Source organism: Passer domesticus, chromosome Z (genome assembly GCF_036417665.1).
Source record: "Passer domesticus isolate bPasDom1 chromosome Z, bPasDom1.hap1, whole genome shotgun sequence".
In the NCBI taxonomy this organism is placed as follows: domain Eukaryota; kingdom Metazoa; phylum Chordata; class Aves; order Passeriformes; family Passeridae; genus Passer; species Passer domesticus.
The window spans coordinates 33,052,520-33,076,308 of NC_087512.1; the positions used below are offsets into that span (position 1 = coordinate 33,052,520).

Genomic DNA, 23,789 nt, shown 5'->3' on the forward strand with positions numbered 1-23,789 from the left:
CGCCCGCCCCGGCCGCCCCGCGGCTCCGGCGGCCGCGCCCCCTCGTTTGCATGGCAGGACCCGCCCCCGCCGGTCGCGCCCCGCTGGCCCGCGGCGGCCGCCCCCGCCACAGCCCGCGCTGCCTCTGGGCCGGGGCGGCCTGGGATGGGCCGGGGTTGCCGGACTCGGGGGCGGTCGGAGAGTGCAGCTGGACAGGTCGGAGCAAGCGGAGCGTCGTCCCAAACTCGTGCCGAAGCCCCCGTCCTTCCCCCGTCCTGCAGCCCCACCTCCAGCCACGCTGCGGCTTCGCGCCACCGTGACCGGCTTCACTGACCGAGGTGCGGCAAAGCTGCTCGCAGTCGTTCCCGCAGTGTCCCCTCCGGTGCATGGGTTACCTGAGCGGCAGCCCGGGCCGGCTCAGCACACCTGAAGCAACGGTGGCGGACTGGCGGTCTGTGCCGGGCGCCAGCAGCATCCTCCGGGATCTGCCGCGCCGCCCGGCCAGCTGCTCCAGGGAAGGGCAGCACGGGCTGTGCTCGTGTGCGGAGGGGCCTCGGGGAGCACTGCGTGCAGACCCTGCCACTGCGGTGTTGTCAGTGACCTACGGGTATTCAGTATCTGATGTCTGGGAGAAACTTGCTCTTACAGTCCTTCAGCTACCAGTGGCCCGGCTCTGAGGAAGAACGGCTTCATCACCATGCTGGCTATCACTCGCAAAGAAAGTTCACAAAGCAGCCACCTTACTGAGAACTCTAGAGTCCCCCACCTCACCTTGTCCTGTCTTTACTTCACAGTATCATAATGCTCCGTGCTCAAAATGTACCAATTTCTGCTTTTCTGTATTCTGCCAGCTGAAGTCAATGCCAGCTAAGAGGCAGGTAAGGTAGCATGATGCCCTCTTCATAGTCATATGTTATAGTCATAGTTCTCTGTCACAGCCCTTGTTAAAAATACATATAGTTTTGATAGTCCAGCTTCCATTAGAACCAGAGAGAGATTAACAGAGAAAGGGAATTGAACAGATTCGGCTAACCAGGAGGAAAATACAGGCTAAGAGCTTTTTGCAATATTTGGGAATATAGTCTAGATAGGTCCTTAAGTCTAAGAACAGGGAGAAGTACAGACTTTCAATGTAGACTGACAACTGAAGTGTCCCTACTAATCTTTCATAGACTGCTCTGCAATATCTGCTATTTTTACCTAGCTCAGCTAAGTGGAAAGGGGAGGGGAACCTAGCATAAATATGTTCATCTTTCCTGCAAAATTCAGTTAGGGTACCACAGACACACTGTTCTCCCATTCTCATATTGCACTTGAAAGAGTTTCTTTACTGGCAACTTGTTGGAAGATACTTCAGTGATATTAATATTTTCCAGGATTGAACTGAAGCACATGAAATATACCAGTCTTGCAAAAGCAGAAGACAGGCTCATACATGCTTTGTATTTGACTCACAGCACAGTCATGTCTGCCCACATGTCAGCTCCACCTGAAACCTTTTTTATGCTGTTCACAAGAATTATTCTGCAAGTTATCATTCTCTTTTGAAGACATGATTCTCTTTCTGTTTTTCAACTTCAAAGGTAATCCCTTTGAGGTATTCTTTAGGCTAGAGCAGCATACTACCTCCATTTCAAACCCAGTTTTTAGCCACTATTATTATTTAACAGAATACTGTGGTATATGTATTATATGTGGAGAATAACAATTAATACATATATTCTGGATGAGAAGTAGTTATGCCATTGAGTAGAAGCCACACTTCTAAGCAGTTATGCACTAGCAACAGAGAATAAAAACTTAGCATGAGCATGATCACTTAAGTTCTTGTAGAAACTGTTAATGTACCGTAGCACCAAAACTTCTAAAGTTAGGCTGGGTAAGTCCCATTAATGTGCAGAGATTTAAGTCATGGGTGGTTACTCTCTGTGTGGAAGACGTAGCTCTAGGAGTCAGAGGTATAGTTAATGTACTCAGCAAGCTCAAGATCAAGGACTAGTTCACTACAATTTTGTCAAAATTAGCTCTTGGTGGGTTTAATTTATATTACTATTTATTCATTTATATTACTATTACTCATTTATATTACTATTTCTATTCTCTCTCCCCCCCAAGTCCTTTAGTTCATTTATACTCTTGGGCAGATTGAGGGTGATATGTATCAATGGCCTTTCTCCAGTCAGAACAAAGATGTGTACTAAAATAATTGTGGAGGAGATGACTGCATCAAATCATGTCTGATCGAGGTAGCTAAGGCATGAAAATTGCTACTGAAGTCTGAATACAAGCCCTGGGAATGGTAGAGCCATTACTGAGTTTTGCTTGGTCTTTTCCACAGGCTTGCTTTCACTAAAGGCACAGGCAATGAGCAAGCTTCCATAGTGCTTGATTTCACTGAAGTAATTTAATAATGTAATAATAATCAAAAAGTCAAAAATGACATCTCACAACCACACCCCAGTTGGCTTTAATCGAGTTTAATAATTCCTCCGCTTCTCACTTGAAATGTAAGTGTTAAATAGAATCCTTGTAAATTCCTCTTACGGTTTTCCATTTGTAAAAACAAAACAAAACCCTCCATTTCTGAAGGAATATGAACAAGGATAATAGGTCTTAATCCTCTGAGAAGCCTGCAGCAGTTCTCAGCCAGCTCTAGTTTCTATCCATTTGACTATAGGTGTCTTGCAGCAAGAATTAAGAAGATTATGAGTTGATTACTAATCTTTCAAAGAGTATTCAGGGAACATTCCAGTGGATGTGTTGAAAGGATTTTGCTGTGATCTGACAGAGGAGGCAAGACCTTGAGAGTCTGTTCTCCTCTGTCAGGTATAGCTGGATATAATTCCCACACAGAAAAAAGCCTGCCTACATCTTCCCCATTTTCACAGCCATAACTTGCATGCTTTTGTGTGTCAACACTGTTTGGACATTTGATAACTCTTCTAGTGTATCCCTTCACAGTATAGCTTTTCACTGTGAATTTACCTCATTATGAGAATTCATGGGACAATTTGGAAAAAGAAGTATCTTTCATTTGTTTTGAGCTTAAGCAATTAAATACAGCTCTTACAAGGATGAAGAGTCCTATTCTGGCCCTTATAATTAGATAGTATAGAATAATAAAATCCACTTCAGTGGATAAACTGAAGTTTAAACCCTTGGTACTGATACAGTTTTCTTTAGGACTAGAAAATAATCCTTGAGAATGGGCTCTCTGTAAAGGAAGCCTAGGAAATTGCCCTAGCTGCCCTACAGCTACTTTCTGCTAGGGTTACTCTTAGACTCAAACAGCAAAGCTGTAAATAACACTCATTAAACAATTAGCAGGTTCCCTGTTGGAGTTAGGGCAAGTAAGTAGGACAGAAACTGACTCCCGCCTAGTTCTAGAAGTACTGTTTCATAAACTACCTATTAGAACAGTGAGTACTCCGAGCAGTACAAACTGTATGTGACTCTACCCACAAAAACACCTTATGAAATATTTTTGAGAGTCAGAATCACCATATTTGAGGAACACCTTTCAAGATCAAGAGAATGAAATTTCTTACTGCGGCACTGAGAAGCTGGCAAAAAAATTAAAAAAATAAAGAAGCAAACCACAGTCATATATATTTGAAGTAATTTGTCAGAGATACTATTTTCTAAAAAAAATTAAAAAGAAGAAAGAAAAGCAAGATGTAACAGCCAAGAACAAAAAATTGCTTACACTGTATTTCCCTTTGGATTATAACTGGCATGCTATAACCTCTAGGCAATTAGGGTTTTTTTAACCAGCACTTATTTGCCAATTGAGGTGAAGCAACACCTCTGCTTGATGGGAACCAATATGAAGATATTATTTCTTTCCACAAGCTGAGCTAGTCCGTGACACAAACAGTGTTTCAGCCATTACTATAGCAACAGCAGTAATCCCTTTAGAATTAAAACACATGAGAGTGCATTCATGCATATATGTAGTGGTATGAGGAGGCTAAGGTAGATTCTAAGATAAATTCAATTCCTGCACATACACACACGTACTACCCAATACTGCAACAAGTTTTACCATAGGCTCTAGGAGGAATATTAACTCAGTCCCAGCACCATTTTCCCACATCCAACTGAAAGGAGGGTGTAGAAAGACACAAAGCAGCCCACCTAGCTAAGTAAATGCAAGAATTAAAAGCACTATAGTAAGGCAAGTCAGTATGCTCAAAACATATGGTCTGGCCTTGGGCCCCAACAAAACCCCGAAAGGACTCAGCTAAGGACCTGAATCAACATACCAACACACAATTTTTATGAAAGATGTGGAAGAAAGTTGGCTTTCCAAAACACCTGGCATGCATGGAGGCAGTACTACAGCCTAGAGTACTCGTCTTCTGCAGATTACAGATATGGACATCAAGTAAAGCTTAAAGCACTGAGTTGTTCGACTTAGGAGTTAAAGTGTTCTACCCACAGTAAGCTGCTTCATCTAAATCCTGTTTGTTAGACCTCTCAAGAATTTTATTTGGAAGTGAAGAACTGCGGTGTTATTTCTTTCACAAATATATATATGCAGAGATTTTATTTGAGTACTTAGACTTTCATACTCTGATAGGCATTCTTTTAGAGAACCAAAATGGTTTCAAACTCCCAGATCTTGTTTCTATTTTAACAAATGCATGGTGGCTATCTTGAAGTAAAGCCTCTTCTTTTTGTCAAACAGACATATTTGTCTTCACTCACCATACTAGTGAAGTATGGTGTACATACCATACATGGAGTAAATATTGCAGAGGTGGAAAGACATACAAAACCCTGAGACTGGGAGAGAATGATCAGGCATTTCAGCACAAACAAGATCTTGAACAAGACACATGAGGAAGTCTCCTCTGTTCAGGGAAGCCCTGCCTCTTTCACAGATCCAGGGTAAGGACAACAATGAACTTTGGACATGGTACAGAGGTTTACCTTGGTTACCATGTGACTTGTTTCTGTATACCTAAGCCAGGTTGTATAAGTGATCCTCAGTGAAAGCATAATGCAATTAACTCACACAGATTTCAACTAGCAGCCTCTAGTTCTTTTACCAATGTATCTACACAGACATTGCTTGCATAATAGTTCCTATCAACATTTCTATAGGTACTGTCTCTAACTTACGGACTATATTTAGATCATTTTCTGTATGCCCTTATAAACATCCTAAGGGAGAACCATGAAAGATGCCACTAAGAAAGACTACTTAAATTTTCTAGCCCTAGAAACCAAAAAAAACCCCCAACATTTACACACATTTCTCCTGCTCCAGGTAGAGTCAAGCTGTTCTTAGGCTGACACCATTTAAATTGGATTTATCCACAGCCAGTGTACAGCTTTTCACAACAGTGTAAGTCAGAGAGTATCTGATCTACCCTCTGCTGAATGTACAGCCAAGCTAAAGGTTAGAGAAGGTTGCACTAGACACATACTTGGTGAACAACTAGTACACCATGTAAGTACAGACCTCCCAGCAAAACCTCAGAGTACTAGGTCAGACTCAACAGGATGATATACAAGGAAATCGATAAGCCATGCAGAATACCAATAAACAAAAAAACCAACCAACCAACCAAACAAACAAAAACACAAAACACCACAACATTATTATATTTTAGAAGGCTTAAAAGTCTCTCTGTTTTCTGTGATTTTAGACAACTAAGACAAAGATCTACCTGGCATTTCACTACATTTCAAAGCGCAGGTAAGCATCCCATCACCTACACTCCTCCTAATTTTACTGGTCAACATTCTCTTCTCAACATGCTTATCCTGTTCCACCCCACTCCCGCTCTCTGAAATTCCATTCTATTTCATTCTATTCCATTCCATCACATTCCAGCAAATTCCCTTTCCCCCCACCCAAAAGAAAAATGAGAAGTTTCCTTTGTTTTTCTAAGTTTTTATGTATTTTCTTTTCTGTTTTTTTCCTCTTCTGCTCATTTATCCCACCAAAAGCATTTTCTAGTAGTGGATTAAGAGGCCTCCCTTTATATCAGGCCAGATGATTAACTCTTTCCTACACCTGATGGAAGTTGTCTTGGTATGTGATCTCTCCTCTCTCCTCTCCTCTCCTCTCCTCTCCTCTCCTCTCCTCTCCTCTCCTCTCCTCTCCTCTCCTCTCCTCTCCTCTCCTCTCCTCTCCTCTCCTCTCCTCTCCTCTCCTCTCCTCTCCTCTCCTCTCCTCTCCTCTCCTCTCCTCTCCTCTCCTCTCCTCTCCTCTCCTCTCCTCTCCTCTCCTCTCCTCTCCTCTCCTCTCCTCTCCTCTCCTCTCCTCTCCTCTCCTCTCCTCTCCTCTCCTCTCCTCTCCTCTCCTCTCCTCTCCTCTCCTCTCCTCTCCTCTCCTCTCCTCTCCTCTCCTCTCCTCTCCTCTCCTCTCCTCTCCTCTCCTGCAGTTTTCTGCTATTTCAGCAAGATATTCTTTGTACGTTTCCCATTCTTATCTCTAAGCCTCTTCCTGTTCATGATCACATTTCATCTCATTGGAAGTATTTTGATGTTCATTTCCCCAACCTCTTGTCAAAGTGCATTTTCACACAATTATAGATTGATAGAGGTCAGAAGTTACCTCTGTGACTGTTCTCATCCAGCTGTCCTTTTTTTAAAGATATAAAAAATTAAAGATATAAAAAGCCACACTACATTATGTTACTTGTTTAGAAAATTAATGTACCCCTGACACTAACATGAGGCTTGATGTTTGAATGCCATATTGTAAATGATAGAACACCTCTTCCTGCAGAATGTCTTGTTAAATAAACCCTTAAGGATGTGCCTGCATTGCTGCTCCAAGGTTAATTTTTAATTGGCTCTTTTTTTTTCCCTTTGAAACCTTTGGTCCTATTAACAGTCTAAGCTGTGTTTTGTCATTTGATAGTTTTATTAGCTTTGAGAAATGGAGCAGATTTTCTGTAAATCCTGCAATAACTGGAGACAATTACATCTTTGAAATTATATTACTTATGTAGCTGAGTCCTTTCCATGTGTTTTTTCATCACATACTGTACTATTTGAAAAGCAATGGAAAAAGCTATAACTGCACCTCACACAAATGTTCTTTGCCTTAATGACAAAAGTTGCCAGAAAATATGTCACATCTTTTGTCTATTCATTTTGTTGTTCTTTCATTGCTCTGAAGACAACATGTTCAGGATTGAACCAGCTGAACAGATGGTTGTGACATGTCCAAGTCATCAGGGAATGGAAATGCCTGAAAGCAACCCCTTCCTTCCCCCCACCAAAATAAAATCACTGAGAAAAAATCCAAAATGCCACATATACAAATCAATGTTCTTCCTACAAAGGAAAAGGATCCTCACTAAGAGAGCATGTTGTTAAATTGTACTCAAAGGTCTTCCCTTCACACTGTTGGAAAATACATTTATTGATTGATTTATTTACATACTAGTATTTTAACTCTTGTTAATTAACAGATTATCCATGTTATAGATGCTTTTTCTAAAAAACACAAACCTACAAAACAGACAGGATTCCTTCCTCTTGTCATGTGAGCTGCCATGTTCAGAAGCTGCTACTGTAATTCTAGGCCTGGTCCATCTTCAGTGAAGGGATTTTGCTGCTGTTTGGCTAGGAACTGTCTCTGTATTTTGCAGCCAAATGCATACATTTAGCTGAGAAAAGCCTAAGGTGTCTCATCTGAGAACATAAACCTTGTTCTGTACATTAACAGCATCTGGCTAGTATATTAGTAAGAGCTCTTGAAGGTTAAATATAAGTGTTCTGGCTTTAAAATTCTACATTAGCCAATGGAGAGAGAGAGACATATTAAGAATAATGTGAATTAGTGTATTCTCTTACTAATATTTATTAGAGTGAGCAGTATCCATTAGTAACTTAAATACAAGTACTGTAGGTTTCAAGAACTTTGTTTCTTAAGTTCACTTTGAATTTTAACTGCACCATGATTTAATTAGCGCATTCAAACTACCGGTTATTTTAAAGTCCTAAAAATGCAAGACTTGCGTAACAAATTTCTTTAAAATGTTTTATTTACTTTATTAGTTAGAATTTAGTAATAGATTTAGAGAATGGATAGAGTTATAGATGAATCCAAGCCTGCCTTGTCCTCATTTTATGTTGGTTGTATCTGATCTGGCTCTAATCAAGAGCCCAGCAGGCATGTTAGGATGATGCTGTGCCCAAACTAATATGCTTCCATGCCACTCTGGTGTGCAGTTTTCCACTGTTCCTCTATTAGGGTTGAAAGTATGCATTCTGTATCAAAATGTTAACATTTGTGGGAGCAACATTTTGTTACTTTGTGGGAGCTCACTTGTCCACTGATTTAGCAGACTATCTGAAAGAACTGAGAAATAAAGATAAATACTTCACAAAGGGATCTGAGGATAAGTGGACTTGTGGAGGACTATGCAGAAAAAGTAAGCATCTGGTGAACTTACAGTCTTTTTGCAGCTAATTTTGGGTTCCTGAGACAAATTAGCTAATTACATCTTGTAGAAAGCCCTCCTGTACCTATGCTCTTTGTGAAAATACTTGGTTTAGCCATATGCCGACTAGAGGCTATATGTAGACCCCGACAGGGAAATCAGTGTATTATGGGTATGCATTTACTTTGATTTGAAAAGCCATGAAACCATTAGAAATGCTCATGGATGGATGGAATTCACATGGACCTTTCTGTCTGCAATGAAAGTAAATTCAAGTAATTCTGGCTTGATTAATGTCCTCAGCTTGTGTGGCACAAGCCCAGGAGATGTCCAAACATCAAACAGAGGGTAGATATTTCCGAAATGAGCATTTCATTTACTGACCACATATAACCTAAAGAAAATTTTCTGTTCATGCATCAGCAAAATACCAAATGTTGAAGAGCATGTAGTCAGGGATTAATATACAAGCTCTAAAGAGAATGTTTTCTCAGTGTTCCAAGTTTGGTTTACAGGCAGATAAGAGGAGAAGATTTCATCTGAGCAATAAACTGGCTGGGCACAGGGGTATTCTGACAAAAAAAAAATTATGTTCTTGTAGCAAGATATGAGATCCTTTGGGAGACAAGGTGATTTGTATTCCTATCAATTATGCAGAGAACAGTTTTTTGGTAAGAAAATAAAGGCGCATACTGATAAAGGGACAGATCAGACTTTTCATAATGTTTACTGTTTCCATTCAAAACCACAAAACTACTTTTATTTAACGAGGAGATTTTCTACTAGGACAGAATAGATTTGGTTTTCTGTGTTGCAGCAGAATGAAAGGCATGAATAGACCAGATAATATTTTGCCTCTTTCTAGTTTCTATATTGATAAGCTAAAAAAGCTTTCAAAATTAATTTTTAACTGAAGAACATAATAATTATTAAGACAAAGAAACATTTTGTCTTTTTATTTCACTTAGAAGACAAAGTTTAGAGTACTTCAAACCTTTTCATGGACTGATCCAATCTCATTTTCCACTTTTAAAAGCCCTGAATTTACTTTTGGATATTTACCATTTGGGATTTCTTCAGGGTGCTCACTCTGAGAAATAATTCAGCATCACATGACTGAGCTGGGGCAGGCCTTTTCCACTCAAGTAGATGAAGTACCGACTCATCCTCAGAATATGGGTTCAGTAACAAGATTCTGTGAGATATTAAGGCAAAGTGAGTAGTTATTATAGGACTACCCATCCAGACACTTACACTTGTTGAAACTGCTGGCAATTGCTTCACCAACTGGTGAAGGCCAGTAGGATAAACACCTTCTCATTCTCCATTGCATAACTTATTGTTACCAAAAATATTGTAAATCATCATAGATTTCTTTATTGTAATTTGCTTCCATTTGTTTGATGTATTCTTTTCTCTATCCTGTTTGTTGGTCTATCACAGAATCACACAATCATTTAGATTGGAAAATTCCTCTGACATCGTTGGGTCCAAACTAAAACTGAACACCTACTCTCAATTCAGCTAGACCACGGGCCCAGGTGCCACATCCAGTTTTTCCTTAAAGACCTCCAGGGACAGTGACACCACCGTCCTCCCAGGCAGCCCATTCCAATTTCTAATCACCCTTCCTATGAACAATTTCATCCTAATGTCCAACTTAAAACCTCTCCTGGCACAACTTAAGCCTGTGTCCTCTTGTCCTAGTGCTGATTGCCTGTGAGAAAAGACTAACCCCAACCTGGCTACAGCCTCCTTTCAGGCTGTCATAAAGAGTGTTAAGGTCACCCCTGAGCCTCCTCCTCTCCAGGCTAAACACCCCCAGCTTCCTCAGTTACTCCTCACAGGACTTAAGCTCCAGACCCTTCACCAGCCTTGTTGACATTCTCTGGACATGTTCCAGCACCTCAGTGTCCTTCCTGAATTGAGAGACCCAGAACTGGACACAGGATTGGAGGTGTGGCCTCACCAGTGCCAAATTCAGGGGACAATCACTTCCCTGGTCCTGCTGGCCACACTATTGCTGATACAATGCCCAGGATGCCATTGGCCTTCTCGGCCACCTGGGCACTGCTGGCTCATGTTCAGCCACTGCTACCACCGTCCTCTGGTCCTTTTCTGCTGGGCCACTTTCCAATCACTCTGCCCCCAGCCTGTGGTGCTGCCTGGGGTTGTTGTGGCCAAAGACCAGAACTCAGCACCTGGCCTTGTAGAATGTCATGGGGTTGGTCTTGGCTCATCTCTCCAGCCATTTCAGCTCCCTCTGTAGATCCTTCCCATCCTACAGTAGATGGATACTGCAACCCACCTTGGTGTCATTTGCAAATTTGGTAATGGTAGACTCAATCCCCTCATCCAGATCACCAGTAAACATATTAAACAAGACTGGGTCTAACACTGATGCCTGGGGGACACCACTAGTGAGCAGCCACCAGCTGGATGCAGCACCATTCCCCTCCACTCTCTGGGCCTGGCATCCAGCCAGTTCTTAACCCAGTGAAGGGTGCTCCTGTCCAAGCTGTGGGCTGCCAGCTTTTCCAGGAGGGCGCTGTGGGAGACAGTGTCAAAGGCCTTGCTGAAGTACAGGTAGACAGAGCCTTCCCCTCATCCAGACAGGTCAGCTGGTCATAAAAGGAGATCAGACTGGTAAGGCTGGACCTGCCTTTGCCATTCTGGCCAGGTCTGATCCCTTGGTTGTCCTGTATGTTCCATGCTATCACTCTCAAGATGATCTGCTCCATAGCCTTGCCAGGCATTGAGATCAGGTATGTCTGTCTGTCTATTTATCACATGCCATTTTACCTGGCCAAGATTTATGGCATATTTGGTTTATTTAACCAAATATGCCATAAGGTAATATTTAATGTAATTCCTCAGTAGTTTTTATATTTCATTAGATTCATAGTGCTTTATTCTCAACACACTTGGGGGACAAGAAAATAGTTAAGCAGGGCAGTTACATTATTCTTATCAGTTCAAGGAAGCCAAAAATGAAGCATGTGGTAAGCAGTCTCTGCAGTACTGTCCAAAACCTTGACCTTTCAAAGCAGATGAATCAATGCTTGGAGGTCACAAAAGACTTAATAAAAAAAAGGGAAAAGTTGGCTGACAGCAATCGGTGAGCTGCTTCCTGTGCCATCATGCATAATATGCACTTAAAAAATTTGTCATGGAGATGTTTTGCCTTCAGATTCCCTCTCACCAAATGTCTTATCTTCTTCCATGGCAGCAGCAATTCATCTTCTGGCACTGGGAGTGGTTGTGTAGTGAATAGGAATGCAGGACAATCCCAAGACTGCTTCAGGAGCTGCACATGGCCATTAATTCTGTGATGTAAGAATATGCTGGAATTTCTTCATCTTTTCAACAACCATGGAACTTCCTTCCATGTTGAGTCAATTTTCTTTTAGGGCAATATGTCTTTTATGAACAGGGATAAGCCCAAGAGTATTTCCTTGTCCTGAAGGTCATAAAATGGTAAGAATAGCTGTGCTTTACGTGTTCCACAAATGTGTCCCTGTATGATACCCGAAATGTGGGTGTGCTCTTAACACCCTATAAAAAGTACTGAGTCCTACTTGATCTGAATTCCATTCTTTGCCAATGACATCTATGGGGTTAAATCTTGGATTCTATGCCTTTTGCATAATCATATTCGTAAATATATATGTAGGCTAGCAGAAACATAATAGAGTTAAAAAATAAGTTTTGTGGCTGTTCCTGGTACCAGTACTGATTTGAAAGACAGTCTGATGACAGTCTGAAGTCAATTGACATGGAGAAATAGAGAGTTTCCAAAACCCAAATGGAGTTCCAAGCCCCGAACACCCCTCACACGCTTGGGAAACTCATGAGTTTTTCTCATTGGCATTTTGACTGGGTCTTGAATATGTATGAATATGCAACCACTGCCACAGGACCAGGTAGGGTTTTAGGCAGCTAATAAATGCTCCCCTAGTACTAACAACAACCAACTAGCAATTTTTTCATTTACAAATATTGTATCATTGAAGTACTAGCTCAGACCTCAAAAAAGGTTGTTTTGAAGACACTTATGCCTCCTGTATGGAGACACACTGAAGAGGAGAGTATATATGGAGAGTGAAAAGAAAAAAACAAAAAACTTTGGGGTTTGATACTGTTTACAGACTAATGCATGTGGGCGATGTCTTACTGTAAACACAGATGGTTGTGAACCACACTAGGTCATACTGAGAAGCCAAGCATATATTTTCAGGCTTTTTATTCCCCACTGAAGCAATGATTACTCAGCAGAAGGGCATATATTTGTAGTCCTTAAAATAAAATCTTGATTAGACAGTTTTAGATTAAAGTAAATTATAGATCCAGCAAGGTGAAGCTTAAGAATGGTGTGTCTGATCATGTTTTCTTTACTGACTGCAAAAAAGGCCTGCAGATTTAGGTTTTGAAATTTTCTTATAAAGATGGAATAGGAAATGCAATGTCACGTCTGAAGTATTTGCAAGATTTTATGTCTGTTTGAGCCAGTATGCAAGGAAATCCATAATGGAAAACAATGTAGAAGCACTGGGATGCAGCCACATAAAAAGGCAGATGGATAGAAAGGCCAAGACAGAAGACAGAGAACTAGTACGAAGCTTGGGTAACTAGTTCTACAGCCTGTCCAGGTACGTACTGACTGGATGACCTTGTGTGGCTGCCACAGCACTATAACATGGGGTAACAAGACTAACTTGAATAAGCAGGGTGTGATTAGGTTTGATACTGTCACAGGTATTTGCATAACCACATAAGACCATATAATTGCCTAGAATATATATATACACTACCTGCCTATAATAGGTCTGTGTACAGATAGCACAACCTCCAAAGGTCAATGGGCTTATCTCCAGATTAGTCTTGGCCTGTAACTACATATTCCTCTCACTGGGAGCTGTGGGAGGTCAGAAGACCACAGAGACCACAGCGACCACAGAGACTCTTGTTCTACTGACAGTTTTTCCCTGGGTCAGTCAAACCACAGCTGCAGCCTTACGAGCTAATAATAACCAAATGTTTCCTAGGGAGCAGCAGTAGTACTTAAACCTGTGTTTAAGTTAAACCACACATTTTAAGTTAAGTTAATGTTTCTGATATAGGGACACCATAAACACGTAGGATAGATGAGATGGCAGCAATTAATTTACATGTAATGGCTACAAAAATCAGATGCCATCATGTGAGGTTTCTGCAACACAAAATTGTTTTCTTTTTTTTCCATAATGGAAAACACAGGAGAATGCAGGGAAGCGGTTGACCAAACAGTGGTGGTTTATTTATTCCTTTCCCTTGCATGGAAAGGGTTGGTCCATGGCTCAGAGGAGGATGTGCAGAGCACCATCAGTCAAGAAATCCTGTATGATGGAGAGCCAGGCTCATCTGCTGTCCAGAGGGCATGTTGCCACAGAGAATGTGGACAGCAGATATCCTGGGAACCACAGAAGTGGCAGTACAAACGCAGCCAGGGAGAAGAGTGTTTTGAGGACCAAATTAGTCATTCTTTGAGGACACAAGCCATATGCAACCATGCTCCTGTTCATACTGCTTATCTCAGTGTCTACTTATATACAGTAACTCTCAAAGAATTCAATCAGTTGAAATTCTCCATTTAACAGAATCCATATTTATTAGCACAACGAGAGATAGTTATTAGATTGCATTAGCTGTAGAAAATCTCATTAATTGAAGCATCACATAAGTCTCCAAATTACCATTGGTAAGAAAGTGAAGAAGCAACTTTTCAAGACACTATGTAATGTTCAAAATTTTCTGTAACATCTACAAAGCTTACCTGCATGATCAGTGAAAAGAAGGGCACAGAGAATTCTCTCCTTGAATTCTTTGCCTAATTAGGCCTCCCTTGAGGCCTAACAGTGATTGAAAACTGCCTTCCTCCTTCTTATGCATTCCTCTTCTCTCCCTTTCATTGACAATAGTGCTGCTCTGATCATACAGTAAGATAAACTCCATGTTCCAGATGAAAAGAATGAAACAACAACAGCAACAAAACCCACAGGAATTAAAAACAGTTTTCAAATGTTTCACATGGACTGCCATTTCAGGTTCCAGCTGCGCCATCTGGTCTCACAAAAGATCTGATTTCTTCCAAAAATGTCATGCAGCATAGCTTCCAGGGTAAAAATGGATTATAACAACTTCCGTTTTCCCTTTGACCTAGTCTAAATATCTTCCACTATTTTTCATCTGACATTCTTTATTTTAACAGGCTTTAGGGCAACACTTCCTCCTCTGCCACCTTGAGTTAAATTCTTTTTTCATCTTGAAATGTGTGTAATGTGCCTTTGAAGTAAATATAAAACTGTATAAAACTTAGGCAGTCCAGATTTCAGCTACTGAACACTACTTTTTGCCTAACAAAGAGTCATTGTTAGAAGTTAAAATAAAAAATTTAACCTTCATATCCATGTGAAAAACTGCCATGTGATCCCTATTTTAGAATGTCTAAATCTAGAACACATTTGCAATTGGTGAGTAATCACTAATAATTATCATCACTGGCATTCAATAGATTTGTTTAGAGGAATAGCTTCCAGTTTCTGATTGCAATGTACCTCCCTGAATTATGCCTGCACAATGAAAAATGTGTGTGATTATTGCCAGTCATGCCACTAACAGCTGGACTTTATTTAGTAGATTGAAAATTATTTTGCTGGCAAAGGAGTGGGAAGCCTGTGTTGAAGGAGGTTACCGTGTATTCAGGAGATACCAAGGTTTGCTTTTGCACTACTCTAGAGGGGCAAATTAATTTGCTTGGCAGCATGAACAGTCTATCTGCCTCACACAGCTGATATTTTTAATAATGAAGTGGGATGTAGCTTTCATGTCATACCATAAGGAGAAGTGAGACAATCTTTCTAGTAACTTGAATCACAGCAAGATATGAAGAGGATTATTGGCATGATGGATTTAACACAGAATTCTAGAGAAAGTCACTGATGAATCAAAACACATTGCAAGCAGGACAAAATCATAGAATGCTTCAAAACTCACTTTTATGCTTGTGGTTTAACCCCAGCTGGCAAATGAGCACCACAAAGCCTCTTGCTTATTCCCCACCAGCAGGATTGGGAGGAGAATCAGAATGGTAAATGCTGGAAAACTCATGGGTTGTGATAAATCAGTTTAATAGGCAAAGCAAAAGCTGCACATACAAACAAAGCAAAACAAAAAATTAATTCACCATTTCCCATGTTCAGTCATCCTCAGGAAAGCAGGGCTCTGTTGTGCATATTGGTTACCTGGGAAGATAAACACCACCTCTCCAAATGTCCTCCCACATCCTGATTCTTACCCCCTGTTTATATATTGAGCATGATAGCAGCTGGGGTCAGCTGTCCTGGCTGTGTCTCCTCCCAATTTCCCAGGCATTCCCAGTCTTCTCACCAGCCAAGGAGTATGAAAAGGGGAAAAGGCCTTGGCTCTTAGTATTAACAAAAACATCTCAACTGTTTCTGGCACAAATCCAAAACACGGCTCCATGCTAGCCACTGTGAAGAAAATTAACTCGTCCCCTGCCCAAGTCAGCACATTCTTTCACCTCACTCAGTGAGGCTTTTTTAAAAATCCAATTTATTAAAAACAAAGAAACAAACCAAACCAAAACAACAACAACAACAAAAACCACAATCAGCATGGAAAAATACATTTTAAGTTCTATGGAATGACATCAAAACTTATAGGAACGTAGAACCATTTGGAATCACCATCCATAACTGAGATTTTTCTGCCTGTGATTGTCTGGATACTGAAATATTGAAAAGACTCACTTACAGGGCAGTTGTTAATAATCAGGATCAGAAGTCATAAACTCTCAGCAGAACATGCTATGATGAGGATTTGTATTCTCCTTGCCCCATCAACATTTCACTCTTTGCAGCAGCCACCTTCAATCAAAAGGTTTTCACAAACTTCACAATTTTAGGATTACTTTTTGTTCCAAAGGAAGAGCCAGTATACTGTAGAATGTTATTTGGCTATTGCTAGCATACAATCCATGTTAGCCCTGACTTTTCAGAAGACAAGTGATTTTTTTCCAAAGCCTGCTGATTTTATACACTGTTTACTAGTGAGATAGAAAGCTGTTTTCTTGTGGACAGCACTGGTTATTGGTAACTCGTCTCTATTTAAGAGTTCTGGATGCTATATAGAGTGGAACACTCCATCACATCTATTCAGACAAATCAGATTTGCTGGTTTGGATATAAGGATTAATTATACCTTAATATACCTTAATATATGTAAGGGACCAAGACCATGAGTAGTGCAGCACAAGTAACAGCTTAAGAGGCTTGAAATACCTTTCTCTGGATGTCCCTTCAGGACACAAGGCAATATATCTCTGCACAGGGAAACTGGCTTGCCTCCATTTTGATAGAGCTAGGAAGCCTCTCACTGACCTAACTGGAGAGCCTGGCAGCTTCAGTGGAGTTTACTAAGCAAAACTATAACTGTACACAAAAGATGCTCTTACCTGAACCTGCTTGAAGCAGAATTCTTCGTGTCAGCTTTGTTATCTAAACAATGGTATGTTACTTTAACTCTCCCCACTCAGAATGCCTCAATGGTTGAAGCACAAGAAAAAAAACCACATTATTGATACACTATAAAACAACTTCACCATAAGAATATCAGGCACAAAGCAAGAAACAAAAGTGGTCCCCTGCAAAACACACTGAAGAATTTGCACACAATTTATGCAGATGCACACACTTGTGACCAAAACACTGTACAGAATGTACTCTATTCACTGAGTCTTGGCAGGGGGAGAACAAATGTACATGGACAGACTCTGGCACTCATCCTGCCAAAACTGAATATTCATTACTACTATTCTCAAGAAACAGCAACAGCCAATTTTCAACAAGGAGGTATTGGTGTAATAGAAAGCCATTTAAATTGCACAAAAATTGTTGCTAGGGGTAATCTATGGAGATGGTGCAAAGGATAAGATGGGGACAAAACCCTCAGGTGCCATCAAGAACAATCATCATCACACTTGAATAGGGCTGGAATATGGAGGAACTCTTCAGTAAGACATGACTGCTGGCACTCTGGGCAGAGCACTGTGTCACAGCTGTCTCCTCAATAAACCTGCACTGTAGTCCTGTCCTCTTTTCTCTATTTGTTCTGTCCACAGGACAAAATGGGGTCTTTGTGCATGACTAAGGCTCTTGGGGCAGAAAAAGGTAATTATGAAAAAAAAGAAGAAGAAATAATAGTTTGTTCTCTAATCAGATGAAGAAAATATTTTAAAGACCATCAGAGAGTTATATATCTAGTATACTTAGATTTGAAAGTCAGAAAAACAGTAACTATAATACAGTCTATAGACTACATCCATCTCTTTGAGTGGACATCTTAACCATAAAAGAGTAACAAAATTTATGGTGTTAAAATGCTTTTGTACTAGACAGAATATATCTGTTAGTTCACCCTCTTCTTACTTAAAAAGGACACAAACATTCCAAACACTCATTTGGAGTTTTTTTCAAGTCAGTCCCTATTCAGAACCATTTCTTTCGTTTTCTTCCATTATTTTTTTTTAATCATGCCAAAGTGTACAGATTAATATCTGGTGACTGTAGCATAAAATAACTATAGAAATTAGTCTGATGGCACATTAAAATACCTTTCTGAAGTCAAAGACAGAAAGATATTATCTACTAAATTTCTAGGCTACAAATATTTCAAAGCAAGTTAGTTGAAATTAGCTCATTTCTTTAGGTTTCATGACTAAAATAAACAGTTCAAAACAGGGTATTTTTTTAGATAGATAAAGTCTTCTATATTTCCAAGACAATGACATTTACTCTGATATCAAATGCATCTTGATTTTCTTTGAAAGATAAACTTTTTTTTTCCCAGCAAAGTATTGAGTACTTCTGTAATCAGACTTCCAAACATATAAAAGAGAAATTACACACTCCAGCCATGAATTATAGATTTGTGTGAGAAGGTTCACTCCATAGTTTTCAAAGGAAAGTTCAGGACTGGAGGGGACAGTTACGCTTTGTGCAAATGAAAGATTTACAAATGAAAGATTATTACAGAGTCTTCAGCCAAAGGGAGAAGGTGGATCAGGTAAGACACCTCGCAGAAGCTCAGCTATAGTTCTGCTTGACAACCCATAAAATCTTTGCATGCTTTGACTAGGAAATACCTCAACTCGAAGGGAAAAAGTGAAGAAGTTTATAGTTCCTTAGGTCTTGTACAAGCACACTGATAGTTTACACTGGAAAAAGACTAAGTAATTTTGTTGTAGTGCCACCTATCCCTGCAAATCTGCACCTTTTATGTACTTTTTCACCTTCTTAGGCAAACTGGTATGCAAAACTACTAGTAAACATTTTCTGAGTCTTTTGTTAGATATGTTATTTAGCTAGAATCACAAAAGATTCATACGCCATAAACTTGTAGTTTGGCCTCAGAAAGTGAAGTCATGTTGACTGTCATTGAGATTCAGATCAAATTTTCTGGAAAGAATACGTAAACGTTTGATGATGGAAAAATTTTGGGAGAAATTTCCTGGAAGAATGTATATGATATATTGTATATGTATATATGTATATGTATATGTATATGTATATGTATATGTATATGTATATGTGTGTATATATATATATATAGTGTGAATCTTGAAAGGAGGTCCCACCAAGGGAGATCAATTACATAATATATCCTACATCTTACAAATTTTAAATTTAATTATTCCTATTGGCACACTTAATTGCTTATTCTAATAGTCTACTCACATTCAGCTGCCAGAATGACGTGGTTCAGCAACATCTAAAAACTAAAGCCCTATTTGATCTGCTTTTGATTATATGCATCCCTATCATCATCTTTCTCTTAAGTTTTCTTTTTCAACTTTCATCTGTTTTAATGGCAGGCAAGAACAAGCATTAGAGATAGATGAAAACGCTTGAGAGAAATCATTCTGACTACTCAACATTCATGAGATGAAAGCATCGGTACTCGTTTGATTCTCAATTACGTTATGTGACAACAATATTCAGAAAATTAAAAATTCAGAAAGTTCATTCCAAAAATGACAGAAAAAATTCAGAAATTATCAATCACATATGTTACCTTCCTTTTTTGTTTTCATTTGGTTTGAGTTTTTTTAGTTGTTTCTGTTTACCTTGTGTGAGAGCAAAACAACATACTATATACTCTGGCAAAACAGCGTGCTACCCTTGGGAAGTGCTCTCACTTTCAAGAAGAGATGCAAAAATCATCGGAACCAAAAGTGAACTGAACCAAAAGTGAGTTAAACATCTGTCTTTGGACAGAATTATATTTTAGTTACACAGCTTTCAAATTGCCTGCAGGTTTTCATGTTTAAACAAAGATCCATGTAGAGCCATTATGATGTGTTACCATGCATTAATAATTTTACTCTATTTATTGTAAAAGTAATGTAAGATATGTTTTGTCCCAACTATAGCTACAATTTAGGAATGCAACATTCTTGTTCAGGTGTAATAGTAAAAGATGTTATTGGCTGACTTTGAGAGTCTTTGATGCAAAGATTGTTACACCCCTAGACTACCCTTCATTGTCATCGGAATTTTGGACGCAGTGACAGGACAGATGTTTCTAGGTCTTCCCTTTTGTTCCTACTTCTAGTGGAAACAACTATCCTGATGCAATCCTGTGTGAGATTATCCTATAAACATTACAGCTTAGCATAGGCCAAGTTAAAAAATCCTTTTTTAAAAGGCTCAGAAGAGTTTGGGCAGTGCTTTCAACTGGGTTTGATCAGTTCTTTGGGTACTGCTGTCCAGAACAAAGGCTAGAAGTAGAGTGCATGACAAAGAAAAAACTGACAACCGCTGAAAGTTAAAAAGCCACAAAACTACCCCAAGCATTCTCATATCACTATATGTTAGAGGAAGCTATGTCTATTAGAGGAAGTACTACTCAATACTGCCATGGAATGTGATTAGCTTCACAAAAATTTATGCACTTCTAAAGTTGTGTGAATCAAGAAAAGAATGAAGGGTGCTTCTTGCGTTAGGAGACTAGCCTGGAACTCAGGGGTTTAATCCTTACTTTAGACTCACTGGACCATTTAGGACCGGATTTTAAAAGTTGTTATATATCCACAGCATTTACTGACTGTAGCTGTAATTGTGAACATGGAAGCTCTGAAAATTAGTCTTTCAAGCTCACAGGATTCCACAGTACTACAAAATACAGAATGCACATTGGTTACAATTTTTCTTGATTCCTCTTGCAAGTACAGTACTTTTATTAGTTTGTTTTCCAGTTGTCTTTTGTACTATCTTCACTTCTCTAACTCAGTGTACTTTCAAGGCTCTTTGGATTTCAGCACTTACTACAGAGTTCAGCCTAATACCTGCAGTTTACACTCCTTGAGTTTTTCATACAACCTTCATTGCTTTATTATTGAATTATTGAAGTCTTTCCAGCAGTGAAAAGTAAATACTTCTTGGAAACCTTGAAATGCCCATGGGCCTTATGCCTAGTATATAAAGGGCAGATTAATTCCAAGCTATAAAAATAAACAGCTCTCTTTGTTCTTAAGAGGATTTGGATTGAGTGGAGTGGCTTTATAAGTATATGACTGCTTAGTATTAAAGTTTGGAAACAAAACAGAAAACGTATTATCCATTCATGTTTAAAAATTACCAGCTTCGGTATTTCCAACTTAGCCGTTCCTTGAGCTTCTTATTAAGTCTTCCTGCTTGAGGTCTGTGTACTTTACAAGTTCCCCTTTTTTTTAATGAATACAGAAGAACTTCAAAATCAAACCCGCCACAATGAAAAGGAAGAGTGGCAGTGAGGGAAATTCATATATCTAACTCAAAAGCCCATGGGATTATGAATACTTACAGCACAGCAGCCTCTAGCTCCTTCCAAGCCTCACTACCCTCTGTGACTGCTGTGTTTGGCAGTGACTGCCCTTGTGGTGGGGAATTCTGTGATGCCATTTTCACATGATCTTACAAAAAAAACCTGCCCATGATTTCCACAGCGTTTGGTTTTCTAAAGAAGGTTTTTGAAAGAAGTATCTTATTTCCTTTCTATGGAACACTAGAAATCCCTGAGAGATTTCTGGAAGAGTAGGGTTTAATCCTGCAACTCTTTGGCTGAAATTCCTCCCACCTGTTTACGTCAACACTGCACTTAGATCAGCACAGCCCTGTCACTTCCACCCTAGATGTGGCTATGTCAGATAAGTGATGGGGTGTTTTCAGATTTCAGGTAATGTTGCAAGTGCACAAAGGGAAAAGGTATGTTCATAAAATAAACAGAGCATAGGCAATAACAACAAACACATAACAAGACAGGCATGGCCTTGGAAATTGGAATGATATTCCTCATGGCACAACTCATAGGTTTCAGGGAGGATTCAACAGGAAGTGAGGGTAATAGCCCTTAATCAAGAGCTTCTTCCAGAGCTGAGGAGTGTCATGAAGCACAAAGGTGATGGATGAAGAAAGCAGAGGGTGTAACTGAAGAAGGAAACAGAGACTGTCTATACTTACTGGAAAAATGGAGCTTAGCAAAACTTTCCTAATGAAGAATAATAACTACAATTAAGAGGCAGAAGTTAATGACAGCTAAAAAAAGAATTCAGCATTGAAATGCAGTGGGGGTTGTATAAGGACTTTAAGCCATGTTGTATTGCTAAGCAAAGCAAAATATGCTCACGCTGAGCTTTCTTATATCCTTATGTCCCTCTATACTAGTTTGCTTTGTGAAACTAGCAGGCAAATCTCATAACCTTCTCTCAGCATCCTGCACATTCCATACAGCATGCAAAAACCCAGTCTCCTTTCATGAACTTTTTCAAGTTTATCTTCACCCCTTGCTTCAACACCATCTGATAATTCACCTCTTCCCAGCATATTTTTCTAGTTAGAGAAGTAAGAGGAATAGCTGAGATAGCTGGAGCTGTTCAGAGTTCTTCTCTATGGAGAAGAGAAGTTTTCAGAGACTTCACTATGGCCTTCCGTACCTGAGGGGGACTTACGAAAAGGAAAAAGAGTTTTTATGAAGACAGGTGGTGACAAGAAAAGAGGAAATAGTTTTAGATTGAAAGAAGACAAGTTTAGATTAGATGTTAGGATGAATTCTTTACTGTGATGGCTAATCACTGGAACAAGATGACCAGAAAAGATCCACAACTTTCCCATCCCCGGTACTGTCCAAGACCAGGCTGGACAGGGTCTTTGAGCAACCTGTTCCACTAGAAGGTATCCCTGTTCACAGCAATGAGTGTTGCAACTAGATGATCTTTAAGGTCCCTTTGAACTCAAACCATACTTTGATTCTCTGATTCCATTAATATTGTGTCTCGAAGCGAGTGCAAAGGCTGTCATTCAATGGGTATGTGCATCAGGTATATCAGGTTAGGGCAATCCAGATTTATTTCTGTTGTCTTCTGTGAAAAATGTGTATTTTATGATTGGCTTTTCACAAGTATTAAAATGAATATTGTATGTGTTATGTTAGAAAGGTATGCTGTATTAATTTTTTTAAGTAGTGTGTTAAATATAGTTTTAGGTAATAACATAATGTTAAAATAGAAACTATGCTATGTAAGATATTTTTTTAAGAAAGGACTCGCACCAGATAGAAGCCACAGGACACCTAAATCTTCCAGAGAAAGGGAATTTATTGCTCCCTTTTCAGCAGAAAACTAACTTCTTCCCATCTCACTCAGACAGGAAGACGGCATGAGGATTAAGAGGAAGAAGTTGACAGTGACCACACAGAATCCTGTGTTTGAATGGAATTTATGCATCATGTATGAGGTGTATGAATATGCAACAGGCAATTGTTTTTAAGGGTTAATCCTCTGTTAACGGGGGTCCTTTCTCGGGCTTGTGTTGCCCAGAAAAAGGTACCCGGACGTCCGTATCTCTTTGTTTTTATTGTCTCATATTGTCCTAATCTCAATTGTTCAAATTTTATTACTCTAATTCCATTACTATTTTTATAAACATTTTATTACTATTAAACTTTTAAAATTTTAAAAACAAGCGATTGGGGTTTTTCACATCTTCCTTAACAGGTTGTGCTCATGTCAGCTTTGTCACACTACTTCAGTGGGGAATTGTCATATGGATGGCACATATATATCCTTTTTAAGTGTTGGTAAGAGCAGTGCTGGGTGAAAGGTTATGTATTTCATTAGCCTTTTTCATTGTACCAAGACATTAAGTTTGCACTTTGGGAGGACAATAAGCATATTAAAGGAGCTTGTAGCCAGGTGGGGATCTTTTTTCCCGGATAACAAGTGGCAGAACGAGAGGACAGTCTTAAGCTGTGCCAGTATTTTGTTTTGTTCGGGCTTTTTTGCTTGGTTGGTTTGGGTTTTGGCTT

The 23,789-nt window shown here is 39.6% G+C and overlaps 1 protein-coding gene and 2 long non-coding RNA genes across 3 annotated transcripts in view; 1 reads left to right on the plus strand and 2 right to left on the minus strand.

Moving 5' to 3' along the window:
* TTC39B (tetratricopeptide repeat domain 39B) overlaps positions 1–334 on the minus strand; it is a 77,885-nt gene extending 77,551 nt beyond the window's left edge. Inside the window, exon 1 of the mRNA XM_064404791.1 lies at positions 314–334. The gene's annotated coding sequence lies outside the window, so the exon portion shown is untranslated. The remainder of the gene's footprint in view (positions 1–313) is intronic.
* LOC135290822 (uncharacterized) lies at positions 103–23,400 on the plus strand. The gene is made up of 4 exons (XR_010353636.1): positions 103–317; positions 774–857; positions 5,637–5,686; positions 23,128–23,400. It is a non-coding gene; the product is annotated as an uncharacterized LOC135290822 (long non-coding RNA).
* On the minus strand, positions 8,264–11,765 carry LOC135290823 (uncharacterized). The gene is made up of 3 exons (XR_010353637.1): positions 11,593–11,765; positions 9,453–9,585; positions 8,264–8,308 (listed from the first exon to the last, which is right to left on the minus strand). It is a non-coding gene; the product is annotated as an uncharacterized LOC135290823 (long non-coding RNA).
* Positions 23,401–23,789: the final 389 nt, after the last annotated feature.